At 32.6% G+C, this 25,722-nt stretch overlaps 1 long non-coding RNA gene across 4 annotated transcripts in view; it reads left to right on the top strand.

Moving 5' to 3' along the window:
• LOC140635180 (uncharacterized) overlaps positions 1-25,722 on the top strand; it is a 315,137-nt gene that overhangs the window by 145,910 nt on the left and 143,505 nt on the right. Inside the window, exons 3-4 of one of the 4 annotated variants that reach the window (XR_012032523.1) lie at positions 12,044-12,136; positions 14,211-16,495. The exons of 1 other annotated variant lie outside the window; for it this stretch is intronic. This is a non-coding gene — a long non-coding RNA (uncharacterized lncRNA). Of the gene's footprint in view, positions 1-12,043; positions 12,137-14,143; positions 16,496-25,722 lie in introns of those variants that run through there. 2 more of the 4 variants (XR_012032521.1, XR_012032522.1) reach the window with 2 other exon arrangements.

Below are 25,722 nucleotides of genomic sequence, written 5' to 3'. Positions count from 1 at the left end.
TTAAGTCAGTACTAGATAGCTTAAAAACAACCTCCCACATGAGGTTGGTCAGCAAAATCAGTATGTTAGATGAGTAAACACCTAAAACCCAGTTATAGTTTGAACTGTAGAACTATAGAAAGCAGCTTAGAATTTGAATTTAGCATCAGTGGCTTTTGATTCTGGGCTCCCTCTTGTGTTAAAGTGGCCATATTAGTGCTTGCCCAAGTCTCTTCATAGGGCTTATTGCCAGGATCCAATGAGAAAACATATGTGAACATAAAGCTTCAAGGCTTCAAAATTTAAAAATATATTAGATATGATAAATGCTTAAGTATTGAATGGTTAAAGCAAAATCATGAAAGTGTTAAGTTGGAAGGAAAAGTGATATAAGATCTTTGTCCTTTTCATTATCTAGATTAAGAAGTAGACCACAAAGAGTTAAAAAAAAAGAAAAGTTGGCTGTTTTAACTACTACATTCATTCTATCTTTTTTTTTTAAAGATTTTATTTATTTATTCATGAGAGACATAGATTGAGAGGCAGAGACACAGGAAGAGGGGGAAGCAATCTTCATGCAGGGAGCCCCATGTGGGACTCAATCCCAGGACTTGATCCCGGGACTTGATCCCAGGACTCCAGGATCACACCCTGGGCTGAAGGCAGGGGCTAAACCGCTGAGCCACCTAGGGATCCCCACATTCTTGGTTGTTCAAATGAAACACAGTCTCCCATGTATCTCAATGGGAGGTGGTAAACTCAGTGGGATATTTGATACTTTTGTATAAAAAGTTGTATCCCTTAAGATTTTTACCTTCTACACCAAGGTGTTAGTTTCGTTTCAAAAATATAAAAAAGAGGATGTGATTTGTTGTGTTCTTGGCAAAGCTGTCTTGTGATTCATTTCTGATTGGCTGTTCTGTGGGAAGTGAGCCAGAAAGGCTTCCACAGAGCATACTTACCTCAGGAAAGTCTGTTGCCATTTAGTCTTTGAGTATCAGGAGAAGGTGTGCCATTCCTCTGCTCCACTCTCTAAAGTCTGAACCGACAATATATTTGCCATTTAGTCCTGAATACAAGATGCTATTTGCATAAAGCAAATTTTCAATCACTCTTGAGGGGGGAAATGTATTCTTGTGTTGTTTTCTGTTGCATCTAATGTGATGGTGTTTAGCAGCCCCTAGAAGAAGTATGTTGGAATTGCTCAGCTTGGAGAAGGAAACGAACTCAAAAGATCAAGAAAGTTCTGGCTACTCCCTAGATGCATGTTATACCATTCATATTTGTCCTGAAAATAAAGGAAAAACAATCATAATGGGGCTTTCCTAAAGAGTATCTTTAAGAATTTAAGATTCCGGCATCTACTCCATGTTCCCTAAGGAAAATATGGTGCAAAGAACTGCAAAAGTGATGGATCATGCCTGCCAAAGAAGGCACTGGAGAGAATATACCCAGGCTACAGTCAGCCTTCGTAATTGGCCTTTGAATATGTTGCATAAGGAAATGTTAAAGTTTCAAAAGAAAATGGAGCAAAAAGAAGTCCAATAGGAACGATAAAAAAAAAATCCAGGACTTATATTAAAAAGAGGCCATGATAAAGGTGAAAAATCCTACCAAAAGCCAAGATGAGCCACCTAAATTCTGGAGTAGAAATATTTGGAGTTTGTAAAGGAAACTCTCTTCTTGGGAGGCAAGTTAAGTTGTATTAGGAGGGTCAGGGTTAGTTATGTTAGGAGAGAGGGCAGATCAAGTTGTATTAGGGAGTTACTGGGTAGAAAATAGAATGAACCATGCATGAGAATGGCTTAAAGATGAGGCTCATTGTTGTTCTGGCACGGGAGGGCGTTTCCTTTGTTAGAAGGCTGCCCCTCTCTCTAGGTTCTGTCTCCTGAGGCTCTCTCAGTGAAAATTGCTGAGAGGTCAAACAGAACTCTATGCTTTCTGAACCACTCAATGCCAATACTGGGCTTAGTTTCCTTTTTTGCCTGGAAACAGATTTCTCATTAAACAGATTGCTCTAATTAGGACTGGTAGAGATACAGAGTGATCAAAGCAGCAAAAACACTGAGGGTCTTTTTCTTTTGGGGGACTGAGTGAAACATCTGGCTCCAGGTATTTCAGCAAAATTTAGCCTGGTTTAATTTATGTTTGAATGAAATTCAGACACAACTATCAAGTTTTTTTTTATTTGGTATATTTAATATCAAACTATTTATTATTCTCACTGGTTTTCAGTTTTTTTTTATCAGCACTTTCTGTTAAAAACCTGAGTTTATTTGTTTCAGAGACAGCAAGTTAAGAAAGAAATTAGGTAAGCTCCCAATTTTTCGCCGAGTCTTAGGAGAAATTAGTTTGTTTTGAGTATGAGATAGTGGTATGCTAGAGCTAACTCTTACCAGCTGGTAAGAAATGATTGTGCACAAGTCTTCCAAGTCTGCAACATGATGTCATGTGGGTACCCTGAAGTTGGCCACAGTGGGAGAGTTTACACCAAAGAAATCATGAAATGCTACAATCAATGTTTTTCCCCAAGAGACAGAGAAGCCACTTATTAAATGTTTACTAGGATACAACTGATGATAGATAATGGCAGCTAGAAGGGATCAGAAAAATCAATCACTAAATCCTGGAGTAAAATTGAAGTTGCTGATATAAAGACAGCTGAGGCCACTAAATAACCTGAAGAATGTTTAATATAGAAGACTAGTTTTTAAACACCAATAAATACATAAATATATAAATTCAAACAAAACACTGGGTGATAACATAATTATAAAAAAAGCAATGAAAAAAATAAAAATAAAAAAGCAATGGTTATCGTATCCTCATTTATCAGTTTGCAAAACATAGGCAATGATATCATCTTAACTGATTCAATAGAACTTATTATATTGAGAGTTATTATTTTCCATATTTTATATGTGAGAAAACTAAGGCTATTGAATTTAAATGTTGCCCAAGGTCTGATAGCTGTTACATGACAAAAATAAGAGTAGAATTTTTCAGTTGGTTTTTGTTGCATTTAGTGCCAGAGAAAGAGCTGTATATCACAATTCAAATTTTTTCCTAGAAGGTAGCTGCTATTATTTAGTACTATTCTTGGCTCATTTTATTTTCTTAGATATGTGTGAGATGAGCCACAGCCCCAAGCTCATTCCTCTTCTACTGCACACGCTCAGCTTCATTGAGGTTCCGCACTGGTTGTCCACCAGATGTTCAATGTTATCTCCCTACTGAAGGTTGTGACAAAACCCCAGAGAGTAAAACGACGGCAATCTGTCAACCAGTCATCATTATATATTTTTTTTCATTTCCATTATTCTCCACCTTATGTCACTGTTTTTAGTGTGTGAATTGCTCATTGTTTATTTCTGCTCATTTCTTTCATCACTATTTTTAATTTTAATGACAGTCAATTGCTGAGAATATTCTTCAGATCAAAGCTACATTTTTCTTCAGTAAAGAGAAAGACAAGGACATATCCATTACTCTGAGAAATCCAGAAGTGCAGGATATTTTGCCATCAACAGCAGAAGTGTGATGGATGCCCCGATTTACATTTCAATCCCATCAGATTGTTGCTGAAAATTATGATGGAGTGGTTATTTACCCACTAAAACTCACAATTTAATTGAAAAAGGTTGAATTTGAATCATCCTGCAAGCAACCAGAATTTTAGTTGAGTATTTAGAATTGTATGTTGAAGTATTACTTCATTTTTCATTCTCTTCTACTTGCCTCCTCTTTCTCAGTCTAAATCAGTGAATCAAAAACTTTGTTAACCAAAATTAAATAACACTAAGTATGTTAAGTGAAAAATGTGCAAACATGAACATATCAACAAAGATCCTACCTTATGGGAGCTTAGGACTACATCCCAATTACAAATAAAACTCTTCATAAAAAAATGTGATAATAAATAAATCAGATATAGGTAAAAATGACTATGGGATTACAGAAGAAGGAATGATTAATTTTCAGCAGGAATTTAGAAAGTCTTTACAGAACTAATGATATATTATCTGGACTTTGAATTATGAAAGCATTTTTTCTATATACATGAATGAAGAAGAGTGTTCTGTGTACTAAGTAAAACATGGCTAAAGTCACAGAGGAAATGAATGTTGGTCTGATAAAATAGTATGCATTGGATATGGTACAATGGTAGGAGATAAGGATTAAAAATTTAGCAAAGATAAATTGTGAAGAACTCTGAATGCTGAGCTAACTTTTCAGAAATGTATCTAATAGGTGTTACTGGCCCCATTGGAAGTTTTTAATCATTCTTGTTTATGTATGAGCCCCACAAAAGATTGGACTTTAATCTCATTCTGATTTATACTCTGAATATTAAGTAAAAACAGAACACATCCTTGGTTGAGTAACCCTTGAATAAAAATTCTTTATTCAATTAATTTATACCACAAATATTTTTCAGTGCTTCCTTTTCGTACCTCAGATTCTGCTAGGTATTGAAGTATAGTGGGGAACAGTACAGACAACATTCGCAACATGACAGGATTATTCTTTGCAACATTTAGAAAAAATTATTCTGAGTATTTATCTGACTATACAGAATAACTTTGGTTTAAATATTCAGGATTTAGGGAAAGTTTGAGGATAAAAAATGATCTTTATGACTGCATGTTCCATTCAACTTGGCGTTGTAGAACCAACTTAATGTTGCTGAGTCCACAAGCAGTATGACTAAGTTTCACAATCCATTGTTTAGTAAAGGTATCGATCATTACCAAAGTATTAGCACACGTAATTGACAATTACTGCATTATTTTTACAAGTACTTGTTAAAAATAGAATCTTATACTTTGGGTCCTATACTTGTTAATAATTTAGCTAATTCAGCTCTGTAAGTGAGGTAGTATTGTTACCTCTACTTTGTATATCAGAAACCCACGGTTGTGAGTCATTAAGCAAATTGGCTTCTTTATGATTGGTAGTTTCTGCAAGTAAATTCAAACTCAAGTTAGTCTGGCCCTGGACCAAATCCCACCATTTCATGTATATATTTGTTTGTACCCATTTATTTGTACATTACATAGGGAGCTAAAGAAGTCATCAAATGAGATGGGAATAGGTCTTTCCAATTGTATTTACCCAAGTATGAGTGATCAAATAATTATTAAATCTACATTAAATACACATTAACCCACCTGAAAAACTTTATTTTATTGTTTCTTTAGGAAATGATAGATAACTTTTGCCAAACCAGTCAAGTCTGTTACATAAAACCAAATCTCTGTCTTCTTTTAATAAGAAAAGTGTGTCTCAAAAGATTCATAAAAACCCATTTGGTGAAACCTAAGAAATTCCTATCTGATTAGCATTAAGAAATTAAACTTATTCTCCAATTAAGTGAGACTTTTGCTAATCAATAATATTTCTTTTAAGAGAAAATATATTGATTTTATTACATTGAAAACAACATACCTAACTGAATAATATGGGATGCATCTTCTTAGAAAATACAGAAAAACATGCAACTCCAATGTAACTGTTTTGCATTTAGAAAGTGGAATTTTACATAAATATTAGTTTTTAATTAAAAAATTAGTATTCTGATTTTATATATATATATATTCCATGAATTCATGGACAGATTGATTAAATATTGAAAAGAAAGATGAAACTAGCAATTAAGCTCTCTGGAGATAGTTTAACATTCCATTATTAACAAATACTTTTTTCCAGTAATTTTCTTCTTGTGTTATAAATATTGGACTTTTCACAAGACATTAGCTGAAACCTTACTCACAATTGTCTTGTCTGCCTCGGTTCCTTAAGGCTCTGTAAACATTAGAGCAATTTTGCTATTGCTACTTTGGATAGGAACTTGAAAATGGCATTTTGAATGTAGATGCAAATTAAGTGTGCCAAGAAAATTCTTACCCATTCACTGCAGACAAGGTTTTTCTTGTGTGGGCATTGCAGCATTAAAAATGAGAAGTGTAAATTTAGACTTGCTGCACTATGATTTGTGATCATTATCAATAAGAACACTAGAAACCTTGGAAATCAAAATAAAAATGTCCCCACTGGGCCCATTACACCAGCTCTTTTTGTTGGCTTTTTCTTGAATTTCTCATCTATTAGCTCATCTGAGAGTATATGATAGATCTTCCCAACTAGCAACTGACCTCTTAAGTGGTGATAAATGATAAATTACCAAAAGACAAGCTAAATGTATTGATTTTTAAAAGGTACCATGTTCCTCTCTTTAAAAGGTATTAAAATGTGAATAATACAAAGAATCAATGGATTCCAGCCCATGAGATGGAGACCTGACATTGGATCTTGATTAGCTGCTAGTAGGTCTTCAGTGAAAGTTGCTTCCTTTTATCCCCAGAGATATCCTTAACCATGAAAATCAGGTTACTTTAATTCCATTTTATGATCATCTTAGGAAAGGACAAAGTGTGTTAGTCTCATTGCTGGACTCTTCAGATTCATTCGCATGCATTAACCTTCATGGTATTTGTTGAGTTATTTGACTCTTTGTATATCATGAATAATTTCATTAAACATTAAGAATTTACTCACACTGTATCTTTGTGTATTTTTAAATATTTACAATTTGTAATACCGAATAAATATGTAATAGGTGGGGCAGTGTTTCTTGGTTTTAATATTGCTTAAACCTGTCATGTACTATAACCTTTTGGGGCTTATATAATATTCAGCTCCTTAATTCAGCGTCAGAGCTGTTATCATATGTTGATGGGAAAATAACAGCCATGTTGGGGCTCTCCAGTCACTAATAATTCCTATTTTGATTTGATTAGCATATAAATGTTCCTAGATTTATGCAGTGTCAGGGGAAAATGTATTAAAAATACTCTCAGGGTTCTCTCTTTCTCTCATTTTAATCAGGCAAGAGAGAAAGAATCTTGTCATGCATGAAGCCTAACTTGCCTCTTTAAATCCTTGACTTATAGAAGTTTCCAGAAAAAAATTGGCAAAAGATGACATCAAAGGAGACTTTATTTCATAGTATATAAGCAGGAATCATTAATGAAATAGACCTTTTCTTCAGTTTGCCTTTCCCAGGATCCATAATGTGGAAGAGTAGATAAAAGATTCTGCTCAGAGAGACATTTCAAATAAGCTCTAGCCAGATCACCAACAAATGACAAAGCATCCATCTCCTTACAGTAAATCCTAAATAGTGAGAACTCAGTCAACAAAAGTTGTAGAATAGGCTTCTGCACATTTCTCTTTCTCTAATACACTGAAAAGCCAAATACATCTATTTTGTTTTTGGTGCCACATTGTGAGTGCTCAAGTATGTAACCAAATAGAATTTGATGATGCTAGAAAAACATTTGTAAACACTCAACTTCTTAAAAATCTTGGCATTCATTGTATTAGAAGAAAGTGAAAATGGAAAGTAAGAGGCAATGCTAAAAGGAATCATAGATGAGCCTCAAAACTCTGTTAGTATAAAGCTATCAACAGAAGAAAAGCATCTGTGTTCTGTAAGTGGTCACAGTAGCTCTCAGCACTGAGCCTTCCCATAAAAGGAAATTTCAAAAGAAAAATTTAACCAAAACACATGAATTGTGAATAATCAAATGTAAATTAGTATCTACCTAGAGGTAGATACTAATTGATCTTCTTTCAAATAAATACACTGGATCGAAAATAAAATCCAATTCAGATAAAAAATAAAAGGCACAAACAAGCATAGACATCAAAATAAGATAAAGTTTAGGCAGATATGCCTTACAAAGTGATTTTAAAATTATATTTAGAAAAGAGACAATGAAATTATCTCACCCTTATGCAATAGTTTATTTTTTATTTCTAATCAGCTTTTTTTAAATTGCTTATCATTTTTTAAAAAGTTCAAGCTTTGAACATATAGCTAGGATCAAATTTTGGAGATCCAAGAATTTTTAACCCAAACTCTATTTTGAGCTTATCTTTCTCAACATCATTGAATATACATTTAAGACAAAATCCAGACACATATCTGCATATATCAGACAGATACATGTTACCTTCCCATAAAATTATCTTGTTGCTTTTCTTCTTGCTGTGTGGAGCATGTGTTCTTTGAAAACCTTAATGTTGGGCAGTCCTGGTGGCTCAGTGGTTTAGTGCCGCCTTCAGCCCAGGGTATGATCCTGGAGACCTGGGATTGGGTCCCACATCAGGCTCCCTCCATGGAGCGTGCTTCTCCCTCTGCCTGTGTCTCTGCCTCTCTCTGTCTCCCTCTGTATCTCTCATGAATAAATAAATAAATAAAATCTTAAAAAAAAAAAACCTTAATGTTTTGCCAGTAGAACTTCATTATCCTCATAGGTACTCCCAATTCATTCTTCTTGCCAGTATCATTTTAAAAAGGGGTCTTCTGTACTATTAAGAATAATTGTAAATCTACCCATGAGAATTTTGTTACCTATTCAGTTTTGTTTTGTTTTTAAATTAAAGATATGTTAAGCTACCTACCATTTATGTGAACAGTTGCAATTTGCCTTTGTCAGTCTAACATAAAATCTGTATTTCCTCCCTGGCTATCAATGCTCTTAGGTATCTTGATCACTTTTTCCCAAGGTCCATATCATTTCCCTTTCACCCAACTTATTCTTCCATACTATGCATAATTAGGGCTAGAGCCATAATTTTCTTATCAGTTCCTTGCCTTTCTGGAAGATGAAATTGTCAACTAGTATATTAAGAATTTGTCAGGTTAATTAGAGTACAGCCCCTAAACTGAATACCAGACAAGCATTTTACAAATATTTACCATATAAAACTATGAATAAGCCTAATGGCACAATTTTATAATTAACAATAAGGTGCAGGATTTAGTATGCAATATGATTAGAAATTAGTGGGAATTAATAAAGCTATGCATAAGAGAACACCATAGATTCATGAGTCAGTTGTAAGATAAAATACTAAATCCATGCTATAAGTTTTCCTTATATGCTTGAAAAGATAAAGGGGCCTTCAATACGAGAGGCCTAATAGTCTGCTAATATAAGTGGAGATACTATAGTGGTTGCAGTCAGGTTAAAGCAGATCAAAGTATTGTTTATCCACGAAAGAAAAGCAGTTTTAACAATATTTCATGATGTCTGGCAGAAGCTAGGGATACAGCATTGGAACCAGGCCTTATGTGATGAGATTCTCTAGTAGGAAAAGCAGACGATCTTAAAGAACCACCAGTGCAGGCATCCATATGATAATATTCAGTCCTTTCCACAATATTCTTGAACTCAGCTAGGACCACTTGTCCTGCCAGTGGATTTTATTCCATGGTCCGGGCAGACTTCATAAGAGGAAACTGATATTCTTAAAGGTTTGCTTTAGTGCATGCATAAGCTCACAAAGAGGAACCAAAAGATATCTAAAAACAACTGATAAATAGAAAGAGAAAATTATGAGAAAAAACTGTACCCAAGTAAAATGAGTAAAATTAGGGTTGCCTGAGTGGCTCAGTGGTTGAGTGTCTGCCTTTGGCTCAGGTCATGATTCTGGGGTCCTAGGATCAAGTCCCACATCAGGCTCCCTGCAGGGTGCTTCTCCCTCTGCCTATATCTCTGCCTCTCAATCTGTGTCTCTCAGGAATAAATAAATAAAATCTTAAAAAAAAATAAAATAAAATGAGTAAAACTAAGCATGAGAAGTGATAGATACACAGGGTGATAAGAAAGGGAAGAACATATATAAATTAAGAGCAAAGTAATTTAAAAATAACCACTTTGATACCTTATAATTAAAAGATACTATAGTTGGTATAAACATCAACATCAAAACCCTGAATATGTGGGTAGAAGGACACAACCACTAAACTTCCATGTTTTTATTAAGCTGATGGAATAGGAATAGCAAATAAAACAAGGAAAATCTCAAGTTACAGTAGCCAAGATGAAAGGATACCACATAATGAATCAAGTAGGAATAGAGAGATAAAAAAATATGAAAAAAGTTAAGGATATACATTTCAATGCCAATATTAATACATATCCATAAGAAAAGAAAGAAATAGGGCAGCCTGGTGGCTCAGCGGTTTAGCGCCGCCTTCAGCCCAGGGCCAGATCCTGGAGACCCAGGATCGAGTCCTGTGTCGGGCTCCCAACATGGAGCCTGTTTTTCCCTCTGCCTGTGCCTGTGCCTCTCTCCCACTCTCTCCGTGGATCTATCATGATTAAATAAATGAAATCTTAAAAAAAAAAAAGAAAGAAAGAAATAACTGAAAACTGGCAAGAAATGCATCAAGATAGGAGTAGCCTAATTGACAGGGACTTCCAAGTGACATGTGATAAAAAACAAACAAACAAACAAAAACCAGTGGGTACCTGGGTGGCTCAGTCAGTGGTGGTTCCTGGGAATGAGCCCCACATCAGGCTCCCTGCCCTCCCCTTCTCCCTCTGCCTGCCACTTCCCCTGTTTGTGTGCACTTGCTCTTTCTCTCTCTCTCTGTGTCAAATACATAATAAAATATTTTTAAACATTTTTTAAAAATTAAAGATTAAAAAATAAAAAAGCCACTGATAGCCAAATCATATTTTAAAACCTCAAAGTCAAAGAAGAAAATAAAAAAATAGAAACCAATAAAATGGAAAAGAGAAAATCAAAGAGGAAATAAAAATACTTATATAAAGTACATGCAAAAATACATAATATAAAATATATGTAAATATATATAAATATAACTGTATCTATAGTTCAAGTGTTAAAAGAAAAACTTTAAATGTAGACACATTCCCCTAAGTTATTTGATCAAGTATAAGGATACAACAAAATTACTTAAAGGAAGATAAAAATTGACAGATTTTCCCTGTCTTGAGTTCTCTAATTCTAAGAATTACTAATGTTAGATTCTAGAAAGGAAAACTATAAGGGAAAAACAAGCTACAGAAAACAATGGTTAAAAAAATGAGTATAATTTATTTTTAATAAAAGTAGAAATTTTAGGGTTATTTTTTTTCATAAAATTCTGTAACTAAAATCCCATGTGATATTAACATGAGATTGGAGTGGGAGAAAAGGGGTGGGGTTGAGATATATGTGGACTATTACCTTGTATGATAAAGGATAAACTTAATTTTTCTTAGGAAGAAAAATAATGTTATATATTTGTACCTTTCTATATGTAAAATTCTGCTTCTAATAATGGTGGGTTAAATAATTTGGATCAGTGTTTTCACTAACGGCTATAAAAGCTAGACAAAATATTTTTTTAGACATACATTTAAAGACACAGGGAAACTGTCAAAATAGTGAAAATTTACAGTGCCAAGATCTAGGAGACAAAGAAAATCTAGCAAGGAGAAACAAGTGTTTGAAGCTATTACTTCTTAAGGTTTTGACCAATACTAAACATAGGAAACTGAAAGTCTGAGAGACTGAACAGAAACTTGATGAGTTAAAGGGACTGGGGTCCAAAACTAGAGTTTGGGGCACTGTGGAGTGAGGGGTGGGTCTGTGGGTCTATGTGGTAAGAATGAATATAGAACAGATATAATCTCTTTCAGGAATTGGAATCCAGATTAGAAAAAATATCTTTGATTTAATTCACATTGACCAGCATTGCTAGCTATCTATAAGATTAAAAAAATAAGAAATACAAATGTTTTGAGATGTCTAGAGGAAGATGTTATCTGATTCTTGAAATTATCCCTTTTTTTTTCATAAATAATCAAGTGTTTGAGGAGGTGGAACAATATCTAAAGCTAGAAGAAATAAAAGACAATAGAGAGAAATGTAGTAATTTAAATAATGGGATTGTTATATATGACTTTAATCATGCTTACTATGTGCAAGAACACAGAATCATAGACTAAGAATTTTTCAGAGAAATTAGGACAAAAAAAGATCAAAGTAAGTATCTTAAAAAACACAAGTAACTAAAAATGGGAACTAAATGATGGGGTAAGTGAGAAATTAGATGCAACAGAAGAGAGAATTGGTGAAGTGGATGATAGATGAGCTATACATATCCAAAATAAAGCACAGAAATGAAATAAATAAATAAAAACATTGTAATACTGCATAAGATATACAATGTAAAGGTATAGCATATACTCAATTTCAGTATGAAAAGAAAGGAGAGAAAGCAGAAGCAACATTTGAAGACAAAATGTCTGAGAATTCTTGAAAGTGAAAACAACTTCCAACCATGAATTAAGTAAGTACTACAAACCTCAAGAGAAATAAATAGAATGAACATATATAATAAAATTGCCATAATCCAAACACAAAAAGAAAATACTAAATGGAAATGGAGCATCAACCATAAATATTACAGTAGTAAGATTTATAGCTGATTTAGCAAAATAAAAAGAAACGAGATATTAGAATGATAAAATACTAAAAACAGTAATGATAAAAATACTAACATCAAGTATATGACAGCAATTGTAAGCTGTTGTGAAAATTGAATTATTTTAGAAAAAAAAAATATCTAAAATCAGTAGTTTATACTTCCACCTTAAGAGACTAGAGAATGTAGGACAAGATAAACAAAGGAAGTAGAAAGAAAGAAGGGAGAAGACAAAATGAAACAGAAACCAATAAAACGGATAGGAGAAAGTCAATAAAGAAAATGTATGACACCCCAAAACTTGTGTTGTTTTAAGATAATCAAAATTGAGACATCTATTGCTGGGTTGATCAGGACAAAATGAGACTAGACATGGATTACCAATATTAACAAATAAAGAGAGAACAGCATTCCTGATCCCACAAACATTAAAGGATAATGAGAGAATAGTGCCCCAATATTATAAACATAATTTGACAATTTAGATCACATGAGCTACTTTTTTGAAAGGCAAACTATGAAATCTCTCTCAAGAAGAGATAACTAACCTTATATTCTCTATGTCTATTTACAAAATTGAATTTGCAGCTAAAAATATTAAAAAATACATTAAAAGATCCAGATAGATTCAGTGATGAAGTTCTTTCAAATATTTGAGGGTGAAATAATACCAATTCTAAATAATCTATTCCAGAAAATCGGAGAAGGAAACTTTCTCTATTCAGATGAACAGATGAATGAGTATTCAAATTGGTACATCCATTTAGTAGAATGTTACTCAGCAATAAAACAGAACAAATTATTGATTCATACAGAAACACATAAATCATAAATGCATTTTTCACAGTGAATGAAGCCAGAATCAAAAGACTATATATTGTGTAATTCCACTTATATGTCATTCTGAAACAGAAAGAACTTCTAATGGCTAAAGCAACAATAATTTGAACAACATAAATAAAGCACTGGATGATAACAAATATACATCAACATATACTTATATAAATTGATGATTGAATAATAATTGAATAAATAATAATTATTATGTGACAACCTTCCTCCAAGAAGAATTTCAATAAATAAATGTATAAGGAATGAGAGAAATAGAAAATATCATTAGAACATCACAGTAATAATTACTTCAGGCAAGATCCACTGATTAAAGCTAAAATTTGTAAGTGTAACTTGAAGGGGAGTTAGGAAATTTGCATATCTTTAAAGTAATTTCCTATAATGTGTATTAATAACTGAGGTAGTTTACCTGTGTTCACAAATTATTTGATATTCCTCCCTTCAGAACCTGGAGCTTAATTTAGTTCTCTGTCTTGTGCTGTGAGCTGGACTTAGCGTCTCATTTGCAAAGAATAGAGTATGGAAAGAAAAATTAGTAATGTTATAATGGAGCAATCTAGCAGATGCCACCAAAACCAAGTGATCAAGAGTAAAATCACCAGGAAAAAGGCATTTTTATATATATTTCCAGATATGATGCAGTTAGAAAGGCTCTTCACTTCTCAGATATATTTCACAAAAATCCATAGCCCCAATCTAATCAAGATAAAACATCAGACAAAGCCAAATGTAAGGACATTCTACAAAATAACATGACCAGTAAGTATTCTTTGTAAGTATTCAAATTCATGACAAATAGGGAAATACAAAGAAACTGTCACCGATTCAAGGAGATTGAAGAAACATGATAATTAAATGCTATGTGATATTCTACACTGGATCCTGTAACCAAAAAAAGAAAAAAAGGATGTTAGTGGAAAAACTGATGAAATATACATAAAGCTGCTTTTTACTGATAGGCATTCTCATGTTCCTTAGTAATACAGTCTTCAATTTTTATTTATTTACATTGTTGACCAGGTGAAGATTACATTTCCAATCTCTTTGCAGTTTTATCTGACCATGTGACTATGTATTTTTCAATGAGGTTTGAGGAGAAGTAGTGTATGTAACTTCAAGGAAATTCCATAAAGTGAAGAGACACACCCATCCACTTCCTCCCACTGTCTACTACCAGGAACAGGACTCTTCCAGAACCATGAAGTTGGAGACCAAATCAAAGGGATGACTGAGCAGAGATCTAGAAAGCTCCTGGATTCCTTCTACTACAGGGAACTCCTAGTCCCCCAGATTACTTTCTTTTTAAAAGAAATATCTCTCTTGTTTAAGCCACGCTTTTTCATTTCTTTTTCCTTGAATCTAAAATTAACCCTAAATGATACATGTCACTTTATAAATTGTTTTATGTTTTTCTTTTTAACAATACTAGAAGTTCAAATGACTATTCTACTCTCTCAGAGAGGAAAATAACTCAGTAGCCAATCTGTAGTAATACTTAATAAAAACTCGTTAGCTTGATTGACTAATCATCATTCTACTCCCAAAATACCTAAGCACAAGATTCCAAAGTGTGTCAGAGTTGCAAAATAACCCTCTGGGCAAGTTTGTAAATCATTTAAGGGTTACATTTTTCTGTGAAGTTTCACTGTACTGCCCTTTAGTACAAGTCTGAATCTCCCTCCTTCTCAAGGTATTTCAAATCCTTAGCATAGCAAATATTTAACTTTATAATGAGTTCACTGTTAGGAACTGAAATGGCTATTTGTGTCTCTGTTCATATATTGATACGGCGGCATTTATTGATTTGTATGCTGTGCTTATCACTATGACATTAATCCTTATTAACAGTAATGCAGCTTTCCATAAGTCTAATTAAGATTCACCAGGATAAAAATAAGATTGGGACAATTCTTATTTTTGCTTAAACCAGCTTGTCCATTCCGATTTGTTGGACATTCCCTATTCATCTGTTGGAACTGTTGCTTTTCATTAACTCCACAAAGTAATGTATCGTTTTGATAGAATGGTGCCCGAGAAAATCAGATGGTTTTTAAAAATTCATTTATGAGAATAAAGAAAAATGAGCATATGAAGAGAATCAAATAGTGTTATTAATATAATTAATAATAATAACTACCTTTGAGAATTTTTCTCCATACCTGGGAATTATGTTAGCTCTAAATCTAGCTGCTTGGTTACTAAATGGAAAGAACTGTAGATTTTATATCTGGGTGTGTGGGGTTGGGGGTTTTACTGTGATGGTGTATCTCTTAGTTACATGATGTGATTTACTTATTTATTTTTACATGATGATTGAAATAGAAATGGGCTTATTAGGCTTGCAATTTACATTTGATCAATTCACCAGATGTGGGTTCCTTCTCATTCACCAGTAGTGATAGAGTTTTGAAATAATTTATTTTCCTGTGAATTTAAACTTCTAAGTATATAATCTATGCTACAAAATATAAGTTTACACAGTAAGAATACTTGTGGAGACCATCAAGTCTCTCTTTGCCTCTCAGTAATATTTAATTTAAACCAGTTCCACTCATAATAGTTGCACAGAGAATTCTGAAGAGAAAAGTTGAACTGTCCCCAAACCAAATTATGCCTTCTGAACATTAGGACACCACCACCATTGTATTTGGTCAACAATAATAATAAGAAATTCCTACTCATAAAGGGGATAAGCAATGCTGAATTTTCAAGTAAGATGTTTTTCTCAAGGTAAATTGCATTTATGAAGCAAGATACAAATACTTCTGAAAATACCTGGAATAACACCCAGATTTCTTTCATTTAATTTATTTAAAATTTTTATATATATAAACATATTTATATATATATGAACATGTATATGTATATGAATAGTAGCGAGTCATGTATACTATCTGGAACTTCAATTGATTATATTGAGCAATAAATCTTATCGATCTTTCTGTATAATTATATGGGAAGGTGCTTCATTCTTAGGAAATACATAGAATTCCATTATGTGATTCTAATCTTCTGCTATGATCAACAGCGTGCAAAGGACATTCATTTTATTCTTACATAAATTTTATATCTTATAAATTATATATTATAACAAGGTATCTATAGGATAATCTAATCGAATTACATTTGCTAGGTCAAACTGCATGCATCTTTTTCTTTTTTAAAATTTGGTTGAATGTTGTCAAATTGCATTGTATAAAGAATACCAATTTATACTCTACCAACAATTTATAAGAATACTCATTTTCTGGTCATCTCACCAACATTGAGTAATAAGGCATTTTGTTGTTTTCCAGTTGGGTAGATTATGAATAGTATATCATTGTTATAATGTGAATTTGAACTGCTTCATCTGCCCTTTTTTTTAATGGTTTGTTGGACTTTTACCTACTGAATTAAAAAAAATCACTTTAGTGCTTACTTCAGCAGCATATATACTAAAGAAATCTCTTTATATATTAAGAAAATTAACCTCTTTGCAATGAATTGGAAATATTTTTATAATTTGTTTTATTTCTTTGTAAATGATTTATTCACAAAATTTAGATTTTAATGTAAATGAATTTGATCAGCGTTTCCTTTTATGGCTTCTGGAGAGATAGTACTTTCAAATTTCTTCCACATCTCAAAGACACAGTAAAAAAAGCTGTTATGTTTTTCTAATACTTTTATGTTTGTTTGTATATTTAAATTTTTAATCATTTAGGCTTTTTTTGGTATTACCTTGAAATAGAAATCAAGCTTACTATTTTTCAGATGAGTAGTCAATTATCTCAGAACCATATATTGAATAATCTATTTTTCTAGTAATTTGAGATGCCGTCTTTACTGTACACCAAATACTAATGTAAAAGCTAGAACATAAGAAATTTACTATGGGCCAGGCCTACCCTTAACATTATCTGTATAATAGCTCATTTTATCCTCAGAATCATCCCATCCTAAATTTCTGTGTATGTGGTGATATGCTGAACATGGTTTGTATTGGTTCCCAAAAGCAAATTATTAAATTTCTAAGATTTATAAAGCCAATTTATAAACAAAGTCATTATTAAAAATAAATTATATTGGCCTAAAGTTTAACAAGTAACTAAAAAATAAGTAAAAATGAAAATAATAAATATTAAAAATTCATCTCTTTCTAATTATTTTACTATTATTAATGCTTTTGAGGTTATTTACATCAATAGAAGATAGGAATTATAATGTGCTACTACACATCTCTTTCCAGTTCTATGTTCGGTAACATCATATTTATAGCTTGGAATTTGCCATGGTGGGAATTTTTACTTACATAAAAATTGTCACATTTTTACTTACATAAAAATTGTCACATTTTTACTTACATAAAAATTGTCACATTTTTACTTACATAAAAATGTCACAAATCGAGACATTTTTTCCTCCTCTCTGAACTGGTTGTTAAACATTTGCCAGTACACATTTGTAATTATTTATACATGCATGATTATGTCCTTATAGGTATGTATATGCTATGTATACATGTGCTTATATATATGTATATAATTGTATTTGTATATTAATATATGTGAGTGCATGATTGTATATTTCTAGGTGTTCCCATTTCTTTCTCTGTCTGCCTAGTCTACTAATACCAATCAATTTTAATTATAAGATGTTTCAATATTATGACAGTCACAAATCATTTTCTCTACATATTTTTCCTGGCTATGAGTGCCTTTAAATTTTCTGTATTATTTTTCTTTTACTTTTATCTAGTTTTTCTGATAATTAATGTGCTATATTTTTTAATTGCGATTAAATTATTATAAAGTTAAATTTATAGGTTATTTAGGGAGATTGTCATGTTTAGGAAACTGAATCCAGGAAGCTACCAGAGCACCAGTATCTATCTTCATTCACTGATACCTTCTTTTGCTTTACTAGGAAGCTTTCCATACTTTTCTTCTGTAGTCTTTTTTTTTTTTTTTGAAGATCTTATTTATTCATGAGAGGCAGAGAGAGAGAGAGAGAGAGAGGCAGAGACACAGACAGAGGGAGAAGCAGGCTCCATGTAGGGAGCCCGACGTGGGACTCGATCCCGGATCTCCAGGATCACACCCTGGGCTGTAGGCGGTGCTAAACTGCTGAGCCACTGGGCTGCCCCATCTTCTGTATTCTTTATAAATCATGTTGGTGTTATCTGTTCCTTAAAGAAAGATTGGTTAAATTACTAACCAATTTAAAGATTGCTTAAATTAAAGATTGGTTCCTTAAAGATTTGGTTAAATTTTCCTTTTGAAATGTAAGTCTGTTTTTCTTGTTTTGTTTTTAAGGAGTTGGTAATGGGGATAGTAAATTGCTTGGCTGTTTTTTTCCTTCTCTCTGGCAAGTGGTCTGTTTAGATTTTATTTTGGGTGTTCAGCGTTAATAATTTTATATTTTTCCTGAAAATAATCCATTTTATTCATATTCTTATGCAGATTTGAGCAAAATAGTCTATTGTACAGCCAATCAGTACCCTGCCTCTATTCCTCAAGACTTCTCTAGTCATTATTTGCATCTCTTTGCATTAAGCTTTGTCTAAGCTGTGTAATGCAGCCTAGAAATGCCTAGAAATTAATAGCTGCTGGGAGCACCATTTAAACAATGATTGACAGGTGTCAGAGTGTATATATTTCAGTTCCCTCACCCCATGTGTGAAGTAAATCTGAAGCTTGGGCTTTAAACTCTTTCCCAGATTAAGCTATAGCTACCACCCCACACTGATAGCTGTCTGAATGACAGTTCTTTATAGAATGTTTTCTCTTTGCTTTTTCTCTATGCTACTAATGCTGTGAACCTCTCAAATAAACTACTTGCACTAGAAACCTTCTCTGAGGATCTCCTGGGTAAACTCAAACTAACACATGGATTAATTTTTCTTATCTTGGTTTCTGTGTCTCTGATTATTTCCTTAAATTTATGTTTATTTTGTTAATACATTAGCTTTCGGTCTTTGATCTTCATTATTCTATCAAAACATTTATCTTAATGTTCTCAACTGAAGAACTCCCTCCCTCAGAAGGCTTTGAAAATTTGTAGGACTTCTTGTCACAATAACTATTGGAGGTGATATTTTCTTCTTACTGCCAGTAATTCTAAATGTTCTTCATTTAGCATCACAAAACCTCATAGAACAAATGACCTCTTGCCCAAAACACCAATAGTAAGTCTGTTGAGAGGTCTGAATTATTAAGGCTTCTAAAGACCAAAATGATATTGATTTTCTGTTTTCTAATTCTGTGTTAATTTTTTTCTGTTTACATGAGATTTTTTTTTCTATTTGTAACATAAAATTAGATTCATAAGACTTTATATAATAAATGCTTAAATATTTTTTTATTTTAGTATAGTTGACACAAAATGTCATGTTAGTTTCAGGTGTACAACATGGTTATTCAACAAGTTGTTTTTTTTTTTCCAGCAAGTTTATATGCTATGCTGTGCTCACCACAAGTATATGTGTCACCATACAATGCTATTACAATATCACTGACTATATATTCTTTATGCTGTGTGTGCCTTTTACTCCCATGACTTACTTATTCCATACTGGGAGCCTGCATCTCCTGCTTCCCTTCACCCTTTTGCTTATTCTCCTACCCACGTCCCTTCTGTCAACTATCAGGTTTTTTTTTTGTATTTATAGATCTGATTCTGGTTTTTATTTATTCATTTGTGGGGTTTTTTTTAGATTCGATATTGAATGAAATTGTATGGTATTTGTCTTTCCCAGTGTGACTTATTTTACTTAGCATAATGTACTCTAGGTCCATCCATGTTGTCTCAAATGGCACAACCTTGTCCTTCTTTTTTTTTTTTTTTAAGATTTTTATTTATTTATTCATAGACACAGAGAGAGAGAGAGGCAGAGACACAGGCATAGGGAGAAGCAGGCTCCATGCAGGGAGCCCGATGTGGGACTGGATCCTGGGTCCCCAGGATCACACCCCAGGCTGCAGGCAGCGCCAAACCACTGCACCACCAGGGCTGCCCAACCTTGTCCTTTTTTATAGCTGTGTAATATTCCTGTCTGTGCATATACATTAACATATTAATGGACATAAATTCCTTCCATATCTTGGCTATTGTAAATAATGCTGCAGTAGACATATGGGTGCATATATCTTTTTGAATTATTGTTTTCCTTTTGTTTGGGTAAATATCTAATAGAATTATTGATTCAGATAGTATTTCTATTTTTAATATTTTGAGGAACTTCCATACTGTTTTCCACAGTGGCTATACCAATTGACATTCCCACCAACAGTGTATTAGTGTTCTTTCCTTTTTCTCCTTGTTTTCACCAACACTTGTTATTTCTTTCTTTTTGTTTATAGCCATGCTCACAGGTGTAAGGTAGTATCTTATTGTGATTTGATTTGCATTTCCCGGATTATTAGTGCCTATTTGCCATCTGTATGTCTTCTTTGGAAAAATGTATTCGGGTCCTATGCCCATTTTTTAATCAGGTTTCTTTTTGGTATTGAGTTATATGAGCTTGTTATATATTTTTGATAACCCTTATAGGAAATATCATTTACAAATATCTTATATTCAGTAGTTTGCCTTTTATTTTGTTGTTGGTTTCCATCACTTGCAAAAGCTTTTTATTTTGATATGGTTCCAATAATTTATTTTTGCTTTTGCTTCCCTTGCCTTAGGAGATAAGTCTAGAAAAACATTGCTATGTTCAGTGTCAGAGAAATTATTGCCTATGTTCTCTTCTAGACTTGATATAGTTTCAAGTCTCACATTTAGGTCTTTAATCCATTACAAATTTATTTTTGTGTATGATGTTAGAAAGTGGCCCAATTTTATTCTTTTACAGTAGCATTCCTACACCATTTATTGAGGATACTGTTTTTCTCCATTGTATATTCTTGCCTCCTTCATCATAGATTAATGATGATATAAGCATAGATTTATTTCTGGGCTCTCTATTTTATTCCATTGATCTATGGAATATATTTACTTTTGGTTGTTCTTGTTTTGTGTGTTTTTTTTTTCCAATACCATACTGTTTTGCCAATACCATACTTTTTTTTTATTACTTTGTAATATATCTTGAAATCTAAAATTGTGATACTTCCAGTTTTGTTCTTCTTTCATATGGTTGCTTCAGCTATTTGAGGTCTTTTGTGGTTCAATACAAATGGACCAGTTGTTTTACTTTTGTGAAAAATTTATAGTATTTTGATAGGGATTGCATAGAATCTGTAGATTGCTTTGGGTAGTATGGACATTTTAACAATATTAATTATTTCAATCCATGAGCATGGACTGTCTTTTCATTTGTTTGTATCATCCTCAATTTCTTTCATCAGTGTTTCATAAAGTTTTCAGAGTGCAGGTCTTTCATCTTCTTGCTTGAATTTGTTCCAGATATTTTATTCTTTTTGGTAAAATTGTAAATTGGATTGTTTTCTTAATTTCTCTTTCTGCTACTCTGTTGTTAGTGTATAGACATGTTACTGATTTCTGGGTATTGATATTGTGTCCTACAACTTTACTGAATTCATTTATTACTTCTAGTAGTTGTTTTGTTTGTTTGTTTAGTGGAGTCTTTAGGATTTTCTATGTATAGTATGTCATCTGCAAATAGTGACATTTTAACTTTTTCCTTACCAATATGGAGGCTACTTATTTCTTTTCTTTTTTTTTTTTTTTTTTTTTTGGTCTGATTGCTGTAGCTAGGACTTTCCAGTACTATGTTGAGTAAAAGTGGCAAGAGTAGACATCCTTGTCTTATTTCTGACCTTAGAAGAAAATCTCTTCATTTTTCACCATCAAGTATAATGATAGTTGTGTGTTTTTCATATATGGCTTTTATTTTGTTGAAATATGTTCCCTTTAAATCCACTTTGATAAGAGGTCTTATTTTTTTATCATAGATGGATGTTGAATTTAGTCAAATGCTTTTTCTGCATCTATTGAGATGATTGTAGGATTTTTATCCTTAACTTTTTAATCTTTTGCAGTGTCACATTGATTGGTTTACAAATACTGAACCCTCCTTGCATCCTGGGAATGAATCTCACTTAATCATGGTGTATGATCTTTTATTGGAATATTGAATGCAGTTTGTTAATATTTTACTGAGGACTTTTGTATTTATGTTTATTGTTGATATTGACCTATAGTTTTCTCTTTTGTGGTGTTTCTGTCAGATTTTGTTTATCAGGATAATGCTGGCCTCATAGAACGACTTTGGAAGCTTCCCTTCTTCTCCTATTATTTGGAATAGTATTCTATATTCCTCTTCTTGAGGAGAATAGGTATTAATTCTTGTTTCAATGTTTGGTAGAATTCACCTGTGAGTCTGTCTGATCCTTGGTAGTTTTTTAAAATATCATTACTAGTAATTGGTCTGTTCAGATTTTCTAATTATTCTCCATTCAGTTTTGAAAGACTGTATATTTCTAGGAATTTACACCTTTCTTCTAGGTTTTCCAACTTCTTGGAATGTAATTCTTTGTAGTATTCTCTCATAATCCTTTGTATTTCTGTGATATCAAGTGTTGCTTCTCTCTCATTTTTTGAAATTTTATTTGGGTCTTTTCTCTTTTATCCTTTATGGAGGAAGAGTTTATTCAAGAGTTTATTCTCTTTATCTTTTCAAAGAACCAGCTCTTGTTTTGTTTTATCTCTAGGTCATTTGCTTCAGGTCTGATCTGTACTATTCTCTTTTTCCCACTCGCCTTGGGTTTTGTTTGTTCTTCTTTTCATCATGTAGTGTAGGATTAGATTATGTACTCAAACTTTTTTTTGTTTCTTGAAGTAGGTCTGTATCACTATATATTTGCCTCTTAAAACTGCTTTTCTTGTGTCCCCAAAACTTTGAACCATTCTGTTTGCATTTTCATTTGTCTCTATCTTATTCTTTTTAAATATCTTTGATTGCTTTATGGATCCACCATATATTTGTATTTTTCCAGTTTGTTCCTTGTGATTCAGACTACTGTGGTTGAAAAAGATACATAGCATAATTCAATCTTCCTAAATTAATAAGGCTTGTTTTGTGGCCTAATGTGATCTATTCTGGAAAATGTTTCATGTGCACTTCAAAAGAATGTGTATTGTTTTTGGATGGAATGTTATGTTATCTGTTTAATGTGTCATTAAAAGACACTGTAGCCTTATTGACTTTCTGCCTATATGATCTTTCCATGGATGCAAGCAGATTAATACCCCACTTTAAGTTAATTTTTATTAAAATTTCATCACCATACATATTTATTAGCTGTTTCCTATAGGTTCTGCTATTTAATATGTTTGTTTTTCTTATTTTCTAGCTGGTATGAAATTAATGTTTTTATTCCTTGATTCCCTTGAGGGAATTTTTAAGATTTTTTTTTTAAAACATTCTGATATGGTATACATTTTTGTTGTTGTTGTTGTTTGTTATGAACTGCTGGCTTTATTGAGCTCTAATTATAGCATAAGCTCTGTATTATTTCTATTTTTGAGAACTTCCAAAGTTTTCCCTGTGGTTTAATATGAGTCAGTTTTTCACTATTATGTTAATACTTGTATTTTCTGGGATCCCTGGGTGGCACAGCGGTTTGGCGCCTGCCTTTGGCCCAGGGCGCGATCCTCGAGACCTGGGATCAAATCCCACATCGGGTTCCTGGTGCATGGAGCCTACTTCTCCCTCTGCCTATGTCTCTGCCTCTCTCTCTCTCTGTATGACTATCATAAATAAATAAAATAAAAAAAAATACTTGTATTTTCTAATTTTAAAGAAGTTCTGTTCAAGATAATTACACCTACCATATTAATATGTTATTTTGATTTTATATCATTCTTTTGATCTTATTTTATTATCTTTCGAGAATCGTGAGGTGAATTAAATTATCTAATGTGTTTTTGTCTCTATATTGCTTTATGAATTTTGATACTATGTTATTTCTTATACAGATCATCATAACTGATCAATCTTATTTGTGTACTGTACTCTTGTCATTGTAAAGCATACTCCATCTTTTTATAACATTATTTTTATCTAAATTCTATTTCCCTGATAGAATGATTCTGTTCACTACTTTCATTTTCATTTGTGAGTAGCCTTTTGCCCATGATTTTGTCTTTTAACATTTCCAAAGTCCTAAGATTTGCAGAATCTCTTGAATTCATAACTTCTAAGAATTATACTCTATAATCAGTTGTAACAATTATTTTTTATGGTAAAACTTAGGACATTTCTATTTAATGATGTGCCACGGATGTTTAATCATAATTTTTTGTATTTTTTCATTCTACTTTTACTAATTATTTGGTGTGCAGATGTGTTCTGCATCTTTTTAGTAACTAGTTGTCTATGTTTCCTTTATTTTTTTGAGTATGTTTGCGCTTATTCTGATAAATTTCAATGTTTGAATTTTGATCCTCTATTCCTACTTTCTGTTCCACTACCCAATTTTATTTGATTATAGTATTCCTTATGGTTTTCTTTATATCTTCCAATATATCTATTTATAATTGTCATGTCATTTTTTGACCCTCATATTTCATATCCTTACTTTTTGAAAGTTTGTGTTACACAACTTCACATTTATGAAAGGTCTATATGGTGCTTATTTTTGCTAACCAAATGAAATCTTAAAAGGATTTCTCCTTTTATGAAATAAAGAAAAAAAGCAAACCAAGTGTTTGACATTTATTCTGCAGCAAGCTGTTATAGAGGCAGCTCACATTTTAACCAGCAAGAGTGGCCACACTAAGCTCTGTTCCTCAAGAACATTCAGCATCTCAGCATCAAGCTTCCAGAGCTTGAATTGTGTCTGTGAGCATGTATGTTTTATCTCGATTGATTTGATGCATCCATTAACAAAATATGTCCTAAAATATCAGAAAAGCCTAATAGAGATTATTTTTTGGGTCTGGGAATGCTCAAGACTTTTTCCATATAAATTAATGGTAATTGTTTCTTCTCTTCATGCCATTTTGGCTTACAAAAAGTTTCTTGGGAAAACTTGTACTATCTTTTTGTTTTTTAATCTTCTCTTCCTATTACTCATTTTTAAAATTTATATTCTGTTGATATTAAAATTGTATACTATGCTGTACAATGATCATTCCCACTCTTGTGTTAGTCTTTGCTTTTTACATTAATTAGAGTTCAATACTTAGCCCTAGCCCTCTTGCCATTGTTTCTATTATTACTTGGCTAGTTCACCTTTATGCTCAGGTAGTTTCTTCAGGAAGTATTTGTTCCAATTATATTGAATCTTAAATATGCTTATCTTTTGCCTTTATATTATTTTTTTTCAAAGGGAAACATTATTTATTTGCCACAAAATCTTTTGTTGCATTCCCCTGTGAGGGTAGCAGGAGATCTTGAGTCTGCCAGCCCACTTCACTTTTTCTTGGGATCCTTACAAGCCACCACGTACCTCTGGGCCACATTGAGGGGAGGGGAGTAACCATCTACATAGGAGGTATCTTCAAACAGGACTGAATAGTCATTCTGGGGCCATTATGGGGGTCTGTGGATCAGGGCACAGTAGAAGCAGGTGGTCTGGGGATACAGGGCCAGCATGAGCTGCTCCTGTATCTTTGTTTATGTATAAATTTTGGATTATTATTTTTTTCTC

The sequence above is a fragment of the Canis lupus genome, chromosome 6 (genome assembly GCF_048164855.1).
Source record: "Canis lupus baileyi chromosome 6, mCanLup2.hap1, whole genome shotgun sequence".
Classification (NCBI taxonomy): Eukaryota; Metazoa; Chordata; class Mammalia; order Carnivora; family Canidae; genus Canis; species Canis lupus.
Note: the sequence above shows the minus strand (reverse complement) of the source record. Positions and strands in the feature narration are given on the sequence as shown.